The sequence below is a fragment of the Peromyscus leucopus genome, chromosome 1 (assembly GCF_004664715.2).
Source record: "Peromyscus leucopus breed LL Stock chromosome 1, UCI_PerLeu_2.1, whole genome shotgun sequence".
Taxonomy (NCBI): domain Eukaryota; kingdom Metazoa; phylum Chordata; class Mammalia; order Rodentia; family Cricetidae; genus Peromyscus; species Peromyscus leucopus.
Window position 1 is genome coordinate 41,843,754 of NC_051063.1, and position 15,802 is coordinate 41,859,555.

Genomic DNA, 15,802 nt, shown 5'->3' on the forward strand with positions numbered 1-15,802 from the left:
ATAATAAAGATAAAATAATAAGAAGAAACCAAAACATTCATTATCTATGGGACACTATGAAAAAGAACAAGACTATGAATCAATGACATAGAAAGATAAGGATTTCATGATGAAGGCCTACAAACTACTATTTGTCTACTATCCCCAGAAAAACTATCTGTCATAGTTAATAGAGAAAGGACTGCTTTCCTTGATTGAGAAATCACAACCACCAAGTCAGCTCTACAGAAGATTCATGAAAGAATATTTCATTCTCAAGAGCAAGATAAACACATCTGTAAAGCTACAGGAAAGAATAAATAACACTACAGCATGAGTTCAGCAAATCAGGAACAGGAAAACACAACAAAACATTGAAAATGAGTATATACCTTTCAATAATAATTATAAATGATGATAGTTTCAATTCACTTCATCAAAAGACACAGATTATCAGGTTATACTTAAAATAAAAAAGGATCCACATGTTTGTGGCCTCCAAGAAGTGCACCTGACCACCAAAGACAGAGGAAACTTTAAAATTAAAGAATAGAAAAGGTGTTCTAAGCAATTGAGCTAGAAAACAAGCAGATGCCACTGTTTTAATATTGAACAAAATAGACTTTGAACCAAAATTAGAAGAGATGAAGAAAATCACTTCATAACTTATTAAGTGGAGAATCATCATGAAGATATTACAATGTGAAACATGCGCACTAAACACAGATGCATCAATTTCATGAGTAAACATAATTAAAGGTTGTGTACAGCACATCTGTGGCCAATATTACACCAAAAGAAGTAGAGCTCAAATGATTTCCACTAAAATTGGGAACAAGACAAGGTGTACACTAGTACTTGAAATTTTAGTTAGAGGAATAAGACAAAAGAAGGAATTAAAAGAAATAAAAACATGGAAGAAGTCGACATATCTTTATTTGCAGATGATAAGAGTCAATGCATGAGACTCAAAACTGACAGAAAAGTTCAAGAGCCAGTAAAGATTTTCAGCAAAGTTGTAGGATACAAAACTAGTGCAAAAAATCACAGCTTTCTCATGTAACAATGACAAGCACACCTAATAATTACATTAATAATTGCTTCAAAAAAAAATAAAACACCTTGGAATAAACCTCACCAAAGGCCGGGCGTGGTGGCGCACGCCTTTAATCCCAGCACTCGGAAGGCAGAGCCAGGCGGATCTCTGTGAGTTCGAGGCCAGCCTGGGCTACCAAGTGAGCTCCAGGAAAGGCGCAAAGCTACACAGAGAAACCCTGTCTCGAAAAAACCAAAAAAAAAAAAAAAAAAAAAAAAAAAAAAAAAAAAAAAAAAAAAAAAAAAAACCTCACCAAGGAAGTAAGAGACCTCTACAATAAATATTAAAAGACACTGAAGAAAGAAATTGAAGAAGTCACTAGAATGAGTAAAACATCTCTGGTAATGGATTGCTGACCTAATATTATCAATGTGGCTTTACTACAAAAAGCAATCTACAGAATTGATGCAATTCTATCAAGATTCTAATGCCATTCTTTGCTGATGTAGAAAAAAATCTTAAAATTCATATGGATGCAGGAGAGACCCCATATAGCTACAACATTCCTGTGCAAAAACAATAATGTTAGTGCTCAGGTGATTTTCATTTCTACCACAGAGCAGGAGCAACAAAAAGTGGTTCAAAAATAGACACACTGATCAATAGAGCAGAGGACTCACATATGAAACCACACAGCTCCAGCCACCTGAATTTTTACAAAGGTGCCAAAAATATTAATTGGGGAAAAGGCAAATGTTCAATAAATGGTACCGGGAAAACTGGATATCACATGTCAAAGAACTAAAGCACTTCTTTATCTCTGGTCCTGTACCCAAAACTACTCCAAATGATCAATGACTTTGATCTAAGACCTGAAACTCTAGAACTAGAAGAAAGAGTAGGGGAAATGCTGTTATATATAGACATCATTATATGCTATTATAGATAGACATTAAATTAGATATAGACAGTGACAAGGGTAAGGATTACTGAATAGAACTTCAGTGACTCGGGCAATAACATCAATAATTGATAAATGGGCCTTCATGAAATTCAAAGGGCCAGTGAGATGGCTCAGCAGGTAAAGGCATTTGCCACTGAGACTGATAGTTGGTGTTCCCTCCCTGGTATTCACATGGTAGAAAGAGAGATCCAACTCCTACAAGCTATCCTCTGACGTCCACATGTGTGACATCACCCATACACAGGACAGCTGAACTTAGGCAATGAAGGTAACCATAGAAAACAGAAAGCTGGTGAAGATGTAATTGAACCAGAGGGCCATGTTCCAGCCCCAGCAAGCAGCAGAACTTGGCAGCTTTAGCCATGTGGTTCTGGCTTGAGAGTCAAGAAAGAGGTTATGGAATCTTCCTCTGCTACTAAGGAGAGCTACAGAGACCAGGTATGTGCCTGGATGTCACTGAGTGGAGGCCTAGAGAGGCCATTGAATGAAGCTGGGAAGGTAAAACCTGGATTGTTTTGGAGACTCCTGGATGTTGGAGATACCAGAACCGTGGGATATCTGCTGAGAAGAGCTGCCAACAGGGAGTAGAACGAGGCCAAGAGAAAGAAGTATGTTGTAGTTAACAAAACTGAAAGGAGTTGGAGATCTAAAGAGCATTTTGACATTAGACAAAGAGATGCAGAGTTTGGAGTTTGCCCAGCTGAGCTTCGGTCTTGCTTTGGTCCAGTATTTCTTCACTATGCTCCCTTCCCTATGTTTTGGAATGGTAATAAATATCTTGTGTCATTATATGTTGGAAGTATATGATCTGCTCTTTTATTTTGATTTTACAGGTAAATACAGTTAAGAGATTGAATCTCAAAAGACTTTGAACTTTAGACTTTTAAATAAGTTTGGGACTGTTATAGACTATGGGGACTTTTGAAGTTTGACTGAATGCATTTTTGCATTATGATATGGCCTATAGGGGCCTGGAAGTGGAATGTGGTGCTTTGAAAGAAAATGCCCCCCCAAAGGAAGTGGCACTATTAAGAGATACTTCTTTGTTGGAGTTTGTGTGGCCTTATTCGAGAAAGTGTGTCACTGTGGGGCAGGCTTTGAGGTCTCCTTTGCTCAAGCTATGCTCAGTGTGACACACAGTTGCTTCTGCTGCCTGTAAACCAAGATGTAGAACTCTCAGTTCCTTCTCCAGCACCATGTCTGCCTTCATGCCACCAGCCATGATGATAATGGACTAAACCTCTAAACTGTAAGCTTTGTTTTCCCAATTAAATGTTTTCCTTTGTTAAGAGTTGTCGTGGTCATGGTCTCTCTTCACAGTAATAGGAACCCTAACTAAGACAGTGCCCAAGAAAGAATTATGGGATAAGAAAACGTGATGTATGTACACACTGGAATTTTTGTCAGCCATAAAAAGCAGAGTTATGGCATTTGCAGGAAAATCAATGCCACTGGAAATGATCACACTCAGTGAGTTAAAGCAGTTTCAGAAAGACATACATGGCATGAATTCTTTCTTTTGTGGTTCCTACATCTTATATTGATGCACAGAACATGAGGGTAGAAGGGAAGCTCTATATAGGACTAAAGGGGCTAACATCAGGGTATGGGGAGAGGTAAACAAAGGGAAGGTAGGCGTATGAAGAGAGTGTGCTCAACAGACAATATATATGTGTATGAAAATGTCCTTATGTAACACAGCACAGTGTACACTGAATATACACAATGAAAATTCGGAAGGAAGGGAGGGAGAGAGAGGAGGAGGGAGGGAGAGAGAAAACCCCTGCTTCTAAATTGAGCTGGTTAGAGAAGGTGTATGCTGCTTCATGTTTTCACTGTTAAAACTTCTGCCCCGAGGCAGAGCCAGGTGGATCTCTGTGAGTTCGAGGCCAGCCTGGGCTACCAAGTGAGTCCCAGGAAAGGCGCAAAGCTACACAGAGAAACCCTGCCTTGAAAAACCAAAAAAAAAAAAAAAAAAAAAAAAAAAAAAAAAAAACAAAAAACAAAAAAACAAAAAAACTTCTGCCCCATCATATATATGGGCTGTGAGTAGTCAACACTTTACCCTGCACTGAGCATGGGGGTACAACAAAGGAAAACACAGAGATCTTGCCCACAAATAGATAGATAGATAGATAGATAGATAGATAGATAGATAGATAGATAGATACGTACGTACATACATAGACAACAAAGCAAAGAAAAGACAAAATTAAAAATAAGTGTCAGTTGTAGCTAGAGTTTTCCTGCCTTGCCCACAGTCAGGACAAATCTTTGTCACCCGCCAGTCCCACAGCCGCTCAGATCCAACCAAGTAAACACAGAGACTTATATTGCTTACAAACTGTATGGCCATGGCAGGCTTCTTGCTAATTGTTCTTATAGCTTAAATTAATCCATTTCCATAAATCTATAGCTTGCCACGTGGCTCGTGGCTTACCGGCATCTTCACATGACGCTTGTCCTGGCCGCGGCTGGCAGTGACTCCTTCTGCCTTCCTGTTCTTTCTTTTCTCCTCTCTGTTAGTCCCGCCTATACTTCCTGCCTAGCCACTGGCCAATCAGTGTTTTATTTATTGACCAATCAGAGCAACACATTTGCCATACAGAACATCCCACAGCAGTGAGTGGTCCTCTAGAAGGGTAGAGGCAGGGCTGGACAGGTAAAGCACAGGGCATTTTTAGATAAAAGAGTCTTTGAGTGATGCTACAATAATGTCTAGATGTCCTTTTCATTTGTTAAAACTCATAAAATGCACAGTAGAAAGGGGCCCTAAGGCAATCCACGGTCTTTAGCTGATCATGGTGTGCCCGTGTAAGTTCTTCAACTGTGAGAAATGTGCACTCTGATATAGAGTGGTTATAATGGAAGACTGCTCTACTGTGTACCTCCAACTGCACCAAAAGACTATTAATTCATTGTGTTCACGATAAGAAGGTCAAAACCCAGCAGAAGGCAGCCCCTGAATTCCTGAGCTTGTTTGTACTCTGTGTTGTCTTGGGAATATTCATAATAATAAAGTTCAGATGAGAACAACAATCAAAGTGCTGGGGGAAATCACACAGTAAGACGCTGAGTATCTCAACTACCTCACCTACCTGCAGACCTCCGAGCAGACTGGGAACCTGTACCAATTACCTTGCTGGGATGGACAGAGGGCAAGGATTGGAGGCATTTCTTGTTACTTCAAAGGCCCACCAAACAAATACTTAAGGGCACGGGAGTCATTGGAATGAAGACAGTGAATATAATCATGGGAATCCACGTTCTCCTCACTTCTGATAATCTCAGCTGCGTTTAAATATTACAATTCTCAACAAGACCACATGCCTACTGTGGATTATGCTCATGGCTAATAAAAAAAACTGATTGGCTGATAGCTGGGCAGGAAGAGATTAAGCAGGAGAGCCAGACTAAGAGAATTCTGGGATCATTTGAGTTATTTGTAAATGGCTATGTATACCACCTGTCAAATGATGACGACTTCCTGGGTGACTTTAACTGAGCAGCTGTGTCAGCTAGAGGAGAATACACAGATTTGAAATTTGGCTGATAATAATTTCAGAATATAGTTTCAACTTTTTAACCCCAAATATTCTGTATTTTAATAATAATACACTTATCAGTTTGCCTGTGACTCAAATAAACACTTCCTGTATTAGTTGATTGAGGTCCAAGAAGAAATATTTGATGAACAATGACAATTTTTGCAATGTCATTTGAAGGAAATGACTTTACATTATGTACTATAAAGTTCTTCAAGTGTCAAATTCTGTACTGGGCACTAAGTGTACAAAGAGGCTATGAACTGTAACCCCCAAATAAGAAAAATGTTTCTATATTGAAATTTGGGGGGGTGGGCTGGTAAGGCAGTCAGCACTGGTGACCTGAGTCCAACCTCTGGAACCCATAAAAATATGGAAGGAACTGAAGGAGAGAACCAACTCCTTCCATCAAATTGTCCTCTGGCCTCCATACATGGACCATGGTGCATGCACACACACACACATGTATAGGAACATACACAATAATAGTGATAATAATAATTAGTGATTTTTAAATTTATTTGCAGAGTCAGCAAGATGGCTCAGTGAGTCCCAGGCACTTGCTGTCATGTCTGATGACCTGAATTCAATGCCCAGAATTTATAGAGTGGAAAGAGAGAACTGACTCCCACAAGTTGTCATCTGACCTCCACATGTATGCCATAATGTACCCAGACAGACAGAAACACACACACACACACACACACACACACACACACACACACACACACATAAGTAAATGAATGTAAAAAAAAAAATGAATTTTCAGCCAAAGCCAAGGACAATTGCTATAATCACAAAAATATTCATATATAATGAATTGTAGTTACTCCCCACCCCATTATTCTTTCTCATGCCCCCTTCCTCTCCATCTGAAATCCTTCTTCCCTACGAGGTCCCCTCTGATTTCCATGCTTTATATTTGTGTGTGTGGCCCCTGAGGTTTACTAGAGTTGCTTGCCCGAACTTGGGTTATCTGCTAGAGAATGGGACCTTACCAGTGACAACACCACTGAAGAAAACAACTCCCTCTCCTCCAACAATCATTAACCGCCAGAGTCCCTCGAGGAGGAGTGGGACCGTCTAAGCTCCTCCCCTTCCTATGATGAACTGCTGCGCAGGTCTTATGCAGGCCACCTCAGCTGCAGGGAGGTCATGGGTGCAATCTCCATGTCACGTCCGGAAGAACGCTTTCACAGCACACCTCCCCATCCTTTTCCTCTGCCCCTCTTCCATGATATCGCCCAAGCCTTTGATGAGTGGTGGAGATGCCTCAGAGGCAAGCACTCCACTATGCCCTATTCTTGGCACTGCAGTCCTGTGTCTCTGCATTGACGGTTGCCTGTATTGATACAATAAGAAACTTCTCTGAAGAAGATTGACAGCAGTACTAATCAGTGGGTATAAACGTGAGTATTTGGAAGGCAGTTTGACAGCATAACCGTTTAGCAAGGTGATAGCAGCAGCCTTCCCACTCCACCCCAACCAGAACCTGTGACTCTTGACCAAGTTTACAGTACCAGGCATGAATTCTCTCCTGTGAACTGGGCATCAAATCCAAAATGAAAGAAGTCGGTTGCCCCCATAAGTTTTATGCCGCTATTGCAGCAGTGGGCACACTTTGCCTGGCATGTTGGTGGTGGCTCACAGCTTGAGTAAGACTGTCGATGACCGTGTTCTTCAAGCAATCTGCCTAGCACCTTCCAGCACTGTGAAAACCATCCGGTAGGAGAAGCTTGTAACTGAGTTCCAGCGGGATTTCTGTGTCCTGTAACTTCAGTATATGGTGTCTTTCGGCAATAGGGTCTTATCACCTGGCAACTGAGAGCAATGGCAATAGCTCTACTGTTTGGGGGCCTCTGGAGCCCCCTAAGTCATATTCTACATCTGACACTGGGATTTCTGTCTATAAACTATGGCTCCTTGGAGGAGTGTTACTTACTCACTCATGCAGGGTATCTCCATTCAGACTACTTTTAAATTATGTTTTTAATAAACTTATATAATAATAGGTGTACATATGGCTTTTCACACATCCTTAGGGTTAGTTATCTGTCCCCCACACCCTCCTCCATCCTCCTCTCCCATGGCCCCCCACTTAAACCTTTCTACCCCAGCAATCTTCCTTTCCACGTTCATGTCATCTGTCTCACATGGGATCTTTTTAAACCACCCTTCCCAGCAATGGTCCAAGGAAGACGCTAAAAATGTCATTTTGTTTTAGGTTGATGAAATTTATAAGACTTAATCAGGCTGACTATACTCATGCAAATACCAAGAGGAGTGTGAAGTTTTTTGTACAGGCTTAAGAAAGCCTACTGAGGGGCTGGAGAGGTGGCTCAGTGGTTAAAAGCACTTGCTGCTCTTGCATGAGACCTGATTTCAGTTCCCAGCACACACTTAGAGACTCATAACTGGCTACAACCCCAGTTATAACACCCTCTTCTGGCCCCTGTGGGTACCAGGCATGGTGCACATAAAAACAGGCAAACATCCATATACATAAAATAAAAATAAATAAGATGAAGAAGAGAAAAAAAAAGCCTAGTGGAGTTAAATTGCCTATGATCCTGCAGTTGATGGGCAGGCAGTCAGGCCAAGTCTCACATAGATTTCACTATGGCGTAGGGCAAGCATTACAAAATACCCAATAAATTGCTTACTCCAGTCTTGATAGGAATTATTCATTGAAAGGTTTCTAAAAGATTAATAATACAGTGATTCTTTCAATATGAATGAGAAGTATTTTTAAGCATATCGATCCATCAAAAGCATTTACTTCTGTAGAAGCCACTGTTGCCTTTAACCCACATGTATATTAGCTATATCCAGGATGTATGTTGTGCGCTAGAATGTCAGTGGACCCACAGTAACTAATCTGTTAGGCCTCAGCCAGCTGTGCAGTGAAAGCAGTTCTTGACTCAACAAAATTTCACATTTATTTGTACGAGAGACAAACAAAATTCCTTGGAAAGTGATGCCATCTAGTGGTAAAAGTAGGCAGCAGTAGCGTTCCTGCAACAGATAAGGTGTGTATAGTTCTTCACTCTGTAAAGGGAGCGAATTGCTGGATACTAGGGAGATACATGCTGTCACCTCCTGCTCTGGTCACCACAGAGCCACACTTACATATCTTTCCTGTCACAATGAACTACATCCCTTAAATCATGAGTCAAAATAAATGTCTCCTCCCTTTAAGAGCAAGCAAAAAAAAAAAAAAAAAAAAAAAAATGAAAACTGGGGGCCGGACAAAATGCTGAGCCATGCTACAAATGTGGGTGAACCTTGAAAATACTATACTAATGAGAAAAGCCAGTCACAGAGGTTATATGGGACATGAGCCCACTTACAAGCGATGTCTAGAATAAGTAAATGCATGGAGACAGTCGGAGGCTTGTCAGGGGCTCAGAGTGGGGATTAAACACTCACGAATATGACCCTTTCTTCTGATGAAAATACCTAGTACTAGACCCTCCTCTACAGTGTTCTAGCTACTGTTCTATCTTACATCCTAAGTGTTAGAAAAAAAAAGTGAAAGTGTAAAAGCCAGTTTCTCTCCTTAAAAATGGAACTTCAGTGGCGAAGAGTCCTATGTTTAGATAACAATAGCAAAAGGCAGGATGTGATCCGGGCACAGGGACAGAAAAGACCACTTCTCTGGGCAACTGGAGCAAGACATTGACACTTCTCAGTGTGGGTCCAGGCAGAGCGCTGCGCAGAGAAACATCTGGAGAAGGTGGATTCTGATCTGGCGCAGGAGGGAATCACCATTCCTCCCAGAACATCAGCTCAAGCTCAGAAGCCCCACACATCCCTGAGCTTTCTCCTTTCTGCCTGCCGACGCGGTAAGGAAGCATGGCGGAAGGCTCTCATCTCCCTGCCATCGTGTCTAAGTCAGAGTCTCCCAAGGAGGGGCAACAGCTGCCGAAGCTCTTCATGGGGTGGGGGGTGCTGACCTCCGAAAGGATTGGGGAGAATCTGAGGAGCCGTTTTGAGCAATGGGGAACACTGACTGTGGTAATGAGAAATCCAAATACCAAGGGATGCAGGGGCTTTGGGTTTGTTATGTATGCCATTGTGAAGAAGTGGATGCAGCTATGAGAACAAGGCACACAGGGTGGATGGAGGAGTTGAGGGACGGAACAGAGCTTTGTCAAGAGAAGAGTCTTAAAGGCAAGGTGCCTACTTAACTGTGAAAGGTTTTTAGGTGGTGGCATTAGAGAAGACACTGAAGAATATCACCTACAATATTAATCCAAACAGTATAGGAAAATTGAAGTGAGTGAAACCATGACTGACAGAGTGAGGGAAAAAAGGGCTTTGCATTTGTCACCTTTGACAACCACGACTCTGTGGATAAGATAGTCATTCAGAAATACTGTACTGTGGATGGCCACAGCTGTGAAATGAAACAAGTCCCATGGAAGCAAAAGATGGCTAGTGCTTCATCCAGCCAAAGAGGTCCTAATGTTTCCAGAAACTTTGGTGGTGGTCTCAGAGGTGATTTTGGTGGCGATGACATTTTTGGTTCAGGAGGAAACCTCAATGGTGATGGTGGCTTTGATGGCAGCCATGGTGGTGGTGGATAGATGGCAGCGGTGAAGATGGCCATAATGGATATGGTAACAATGGTGGTTATGGAGGAGATGACCTTGGTTAATCTGGAGGAAACAGAGGCTATGGAAGCGGTGAGCAGGGTCTGGGAAAGCAGGATAGAGACTATGGCAAGAGTGGCAACAATTACAGCTATGACAATGGAGGAGGTAGAGACTTTGGGTGGTAGGAATGGAGGCAGTTTTGGAGGTGGTGGAAGCTCCAATGATTAGTTACAAGAATCAGTCTTCAAACTTTGGACCGAGGAAGAGAGGAAACTGTGGGAGCAGAAGCTCTGGTCCTTATGATGGTAAAAAAAAGTATTTTGTTTAACTACAAAACCAAGGTGGCTGGGGTGGTTCTAGCAGCAGCAGTGGTTCTGGCAGTGGCAGATGGTTCTAATTCCTGCCAGGAAAGAAAGCTCAGCAGGAAATGAGAGCCAGAGAAGTCACAGGGAAGCTACAGGTTACACATGATTTGTGATCTCACCATGCACAGGTGGCAGGGACTAGCTACTCACTACAAAGAAGACATGCGTTAGTCAATATTCATGTGTATTAACAAACAAAAAAACCTGTAAGAGTGTGTTTGTGACTAATTAGATAGCACAGTTTTTTTAGGGTTTTTTTTTTTTTTAGCATCTGTCCTGTGTAGTCAGAAGTTTCTCTGTGTCCCGCCCAGTCAGCAGCCGCCCAACCCCAAGTAAACACACAGAGGCTTATCTTAATTAAAACTGCTCAGCCATAAGCTCAGGCTTACTACTGACTAGCTTTTATACTTAAACTCAGCCCATTTCTGTTAATCTATATATCGCCACATTTTCTGTGGCTTCACCTATGTGCCATTACAAGCTGCTCCCTGGATGGTAGGCTGGTGTCTCCTGACTCATCCTTCCTCTTCCCAGAATTCTCCTTGTCTGCTTATCCTGCCTATACTCCCTGCCTTGTTACTGGCCAATCAGTGTTTTATTAAACCGATGTACAAAAGCATTATCCCACAGCAGTTCTGTGCAAAGTATAACACACGCTGACAAAGTGTTTTAATGAAGACCTTTTTTCACCCATACTGTTGACTGCTAAATGTAATAAACTTATCTTTATGCTGAATAAATGTATCTTTAAAAAAAATTCAGAAGCCCACAGGAGCAGTGGTATGCATCTATGTTGATCTTCCAGCACAGAGATCCGGGTACCAATAATCTGCTCCAACTTTGAGAACACATGACAAATATCTAGAAGAAAATCTCTTGGTTCTTGCTCCAACAGACAACTGGGGACAATCTGTGGAGTCCTTACATACAGTCTTCCAATGAGTAGAGGCTGAATGGAGCAAAAAGCAATAAAGTGTTGCAGGAGAGAAACCAGGCAATTATTACATCAACAAAGATATCAGAGTCAATGTCACCACAGTAAGATAGGTTGGTAGTTTATACCCTTGAGACAGTATAAGAATGATGTTCCGTCTTTGAGATTTCCCTCCTCCAAACCCATAACCCAACCTAATCATGAAGTAGTAGACAATCCCAGTTGAGGGATATGCTAAATACTTCTCAAATATTTCCCTAAATTTTCTCAGTCTTTGACAACCAGAAAACTCTGTGAACCTGTCATAGCCAAACAGCATCTAAGAAGAAATGATGACTAGGCACAATATGACAGGAATCCCGAAATATAAAAAGGAGATTAGGTGAAAGTGTAGAAATCTGAATAAAGTATGGACCCAGGCAGAATGTATTGATAATGGTTTATTAATCGTGCCAAATATGCGACCATAATAGAAGATAGTAATCAGGGAGACAGTGTCAGCCGTGTGAGCACTGTACCACCTTCACCCTTGTTCCTAAATATTTGCGACTGTTATAAAAATAAGTATATTTAATGTATACTAACATAAAGCATAAATTATTTCATCTCACACATTCAGAGAAATGTAATTAACATAAGTAATATGCAGCCTTATCACACCAAGCATCCTCAGTAGGATGACATCATCTTTATAGCCTGTGTGGCAGTCCCGGACACCCTTCCATGATGCCTCTGAAGGACAGGATGACTTGGAAGTCCAAAGTCATAAAGTCCTGGAAGTCCTAAAGGTCATCCAACTTCGGGGTGAAGACCTGAAATGTTTCTGTAGGGCAGATTATACAGTCCCCAAGCAGATGCCACAGACCTATAGGCCCACAGTAGGGTATTTGTGTTAACGCTGGGCAAGAATGCCATGATGGGCCATCCCATGGCATCTCAAATACAGCGTTTGTCTGCAGGTTGCTTACCTGACTGTTGCCTGACTTGGTAGCATGTTCTATCATGGCAGATACCAGTATGTCCTGGCTTTGTCTCTGGAGATTCGGTACATCTTCCCACTTGCTGAAAAGGTCAAAGCCTTCTCTATGGATCCATCTGCATGTGTAGCTGTCGTCCCTGAGTCTGAGGTCACCACAGCTGCTCCTGTGGACTCAGCCAAATCTGAGGGCAAGGTACAGTCAGAGGAATCAGAAGAGGACATGGAATTCACTCTTTGATTAATCTCTCCAAATCAACCACTCAGCCAGATCTATTTGGGAAACATGGAAAGAAAGGTCTACTTCTCTTTAAAAAAAAAAAAAAAAAAATAGATGACGGGAGAACTGGAGAGATGACTCAGTGGCTCGGAACACAAGCTCCTCCTGGGGACCCGATGCCCACCTCTAGAATCCAAAAGCATCTGCATTCACAAGCACAAACCCACACACAGGCACACCTATAGACACATAACTTTTAAAATAAAAATAAATCTTAAAAAATAAATGAAATAACAAATATTTGTCTATCCAAAACTGATTTCACTTCTCAATGTTTTTTGCAGTTTTAGGAATTGAACCAAGGGCTTGTTGCATGCTAAGCCAAACACTACCATTTAGCTAAATAACCAGCCGTCTTTTTACTTTTCTCTTTGAGACAGGGTCTTATTACATTGCCCAAGCTGGCCTTGATCTCACTGGGTAGCACAGGCCTGCCTTGAGCTTGCAATCTTCCTCCCTCAACTTCAAGAACAACAGGATTCCAGGACAGCACCACCAGCGAGCTTAATTGTCAACATTTGTAGCCACCTTCCATTCACCTTCTAAAATCTTCTCTTCCTCTCTCATTGTAATGTCTTGTTTACAATTCCACATTTTTTTTTAAATTTCTAATGAGTGTGTGTACTTGCAATCAGTCTGTGGCTTCAAAATTGTGTATTTTCCATGAATACCTGTAAATGTAAGTAAACAGGGGAAAAATACATTGAATTAATCCTAGAGCTTACCTCAGGAAGGAAAGAGACTAGGAAATAAAGGCCAGGATAAGCAGAAAGCAGAATTCTCACGTGGCATGTTACTGTTACCACAAGATGGTTGTGTGGCTTTTATGACTTTAAATTTGGAGAACATGAAGAAATGCTGTTTTGATCACATCATCTTTCTGCTCAGAAAAAGAAAACATAGTTGGTATTCCTCACCCCCCACAATACTCTGCAGCCCGCACCTCTTCATTAAACATTTATCAATGTCAGAATCTTTGGCATGCTGACCCTTAGTGTTCCTTCCTGCCCATTAATCCAGTGGCTCTCATCCTAGACCACACATTAGAATCACTTAGTGAGATTGTTAAATGCTGAACACTTGGCCCCTTTCCCAGTAAACTCATTGGAACTCTTGGAGATGGGGCAAGGAAATTGTTTCCTATGCTCATTAGCAACTATATCATAGACCAAACGTTTAGGCAGACTTAACTTGTCACATGATGGAAGGCATCTGAATGGCCTTAGCTTCCTGAGAAAAGTGAGTATGCTGTTCTGTGAGAAATCTACTGAATATCAAACAGAAAATGGGGACTGTACCCAGGCAACGCTTCCAGTGAAGGGACTGAGTTGCATTCAGTTGAGTTGTTGGCTAAGGGGGTCCCATGGGAATTCCCAAACAACCCAGGCTGATGCTAACAAAGGTTTGCTCTCCACAAACTGACAGTGGGGCCCCATTGCCGAGGACAACATCCACACAATTCATTGAAGATGGAGAGGTTGAGCTGGTGCCTACATGGAGCCTTCATCCACATGTTCTAGTTTCTTTGGTGCAGGGAAGTATCTTGCAGGCTATTGAAAGAGAAACCTGACCACCAACCCAGCCACAAAACCTTTAATCTACAATCTGTCCTGACTGTAAAGTATGCTAGGGAAGTCATGGTACAGAACTGTGGAAGTAGCCAACCAATGTATGATTTGACTTAAGGCCCATTCCAGTAGAGAGAACCCATGCCTGGCACTGGTTGTGTAACCAAGAACCAAAGACTAGATGGTCCAGAGACCTGGGGCAAAACCAAACACTACTGCTCAAAAAAAAAAAAAAATCAATGAAATGATTCCTAATGATATTCTGCTATACTTATAGATCAGTGCCTTATCCAGTCATTATCAAAGAGGATTCCTGATAGCAGATGGAAATAGATAGTAGCAGATGGTGACACATGCAAAGACCCACAGCCTGACATTATATGTAGAGAGAGTCTAAGCTAAAGGTCTCTATCAAATCCTGAGAAAGAGGAGGCAGAAAGATTGTAAGATCCAGAGGAGATGGAGGACACCGGGAGAACATGGCCCTCTGAATCAATTAAGCAAGGTCCATGTGAGTTCACAGAGATTGAAGCAGCAAACAGGGGGACTACATGGGTCTGCCCCAGGTCCTCTGTGTATATTTTATAGCTATTATATTAGTATTTTTATGGAACTCCTGACTATGAGGACAAGTGGGTCTCTGACCCTTGTGCCTGCTCTTGGGACTCTTCTCCGGCTGTTAGGTTGCTAAAGCCAACTTCAATATGACAGTTTTGCTTTATTCTATCATATTTTATTTTGCTGTGCTTGGTTGTTATCTCTTAGAAGCCTGTTCTTTTTTAATAAAAGACAGAAAGGAAGTGGATCTGGAGGAGAGGGGAGGTGGGTGGGAATTTGGAGGAGTAGAGAGGGGGGAAAAACTGTAATCAGGATATATATATATATATATATATATATATATAATATATATATATAGATAGAGAGAGAGAGAGAGAGAGAGAGAGAGAGAGAGGAGAGAGAGAGAGATGTTTTTTGAGACAGGGTTTCTGTGTAGCTTTGATGCCTGTCCTGGATCTTGCTCTGTACACCAGGCTGGCCTTCAACTCACAGAGATCCACCTGGCTCTGCCTCCCAAGTGCTGGGACTAAAGGCGTGCATCACCACTTCCTGGCAATCAGGATATATTGTATGAGAAAATAAGCTATTTTCAATAAAAGAAAAAAATTAAAAATAAAGACCTTCAAGCCTCCTTCTTCCTTCCTCCCTTCCTCCCTCCTTCCCTCTCTCCCTTTTAACTTTCTTTTTTGGTATATTTGAAAGTAAGATCTCACTGTAGTCCTATGGTCTAGAACTCTATATAAACCAGGCTAGATTTAAAATTTTAGATTTTTTTCAGTTCTTTTTACATAATATTTGTATTGGTTATTTGGGAATTTCACATCATAAACCCCAATCACTCACTTCCCAGTCCTCCCAGGCCTGCTCCCCTACCCTTGTGAACACACACACACACACACACACACACACACACACACACACACACACACACATACCAGAAGAGGAAGAAGAGGAAGAGGAAGAAGAAGAAGAAGAAGAAGAAGAAGAAGAAGAAGAAGA

The 15,802-nt window shown here is 41.6% G+C and overlaps 1 pseudogene; it reads left to right on the forward strand.

Annotated features, from left to right (window-relative positions):
• The first annotated feature begins 9,415 nt into the window (after positions 1 to 9,415).
• On the forward strand, positions 9,416 to 10,519 carry LOC114684576 (annotated as a pseudogene).
• The last annotated feature ends 5,283 nt before the right edge of the window (positions 10,520 to 15,802 follow it).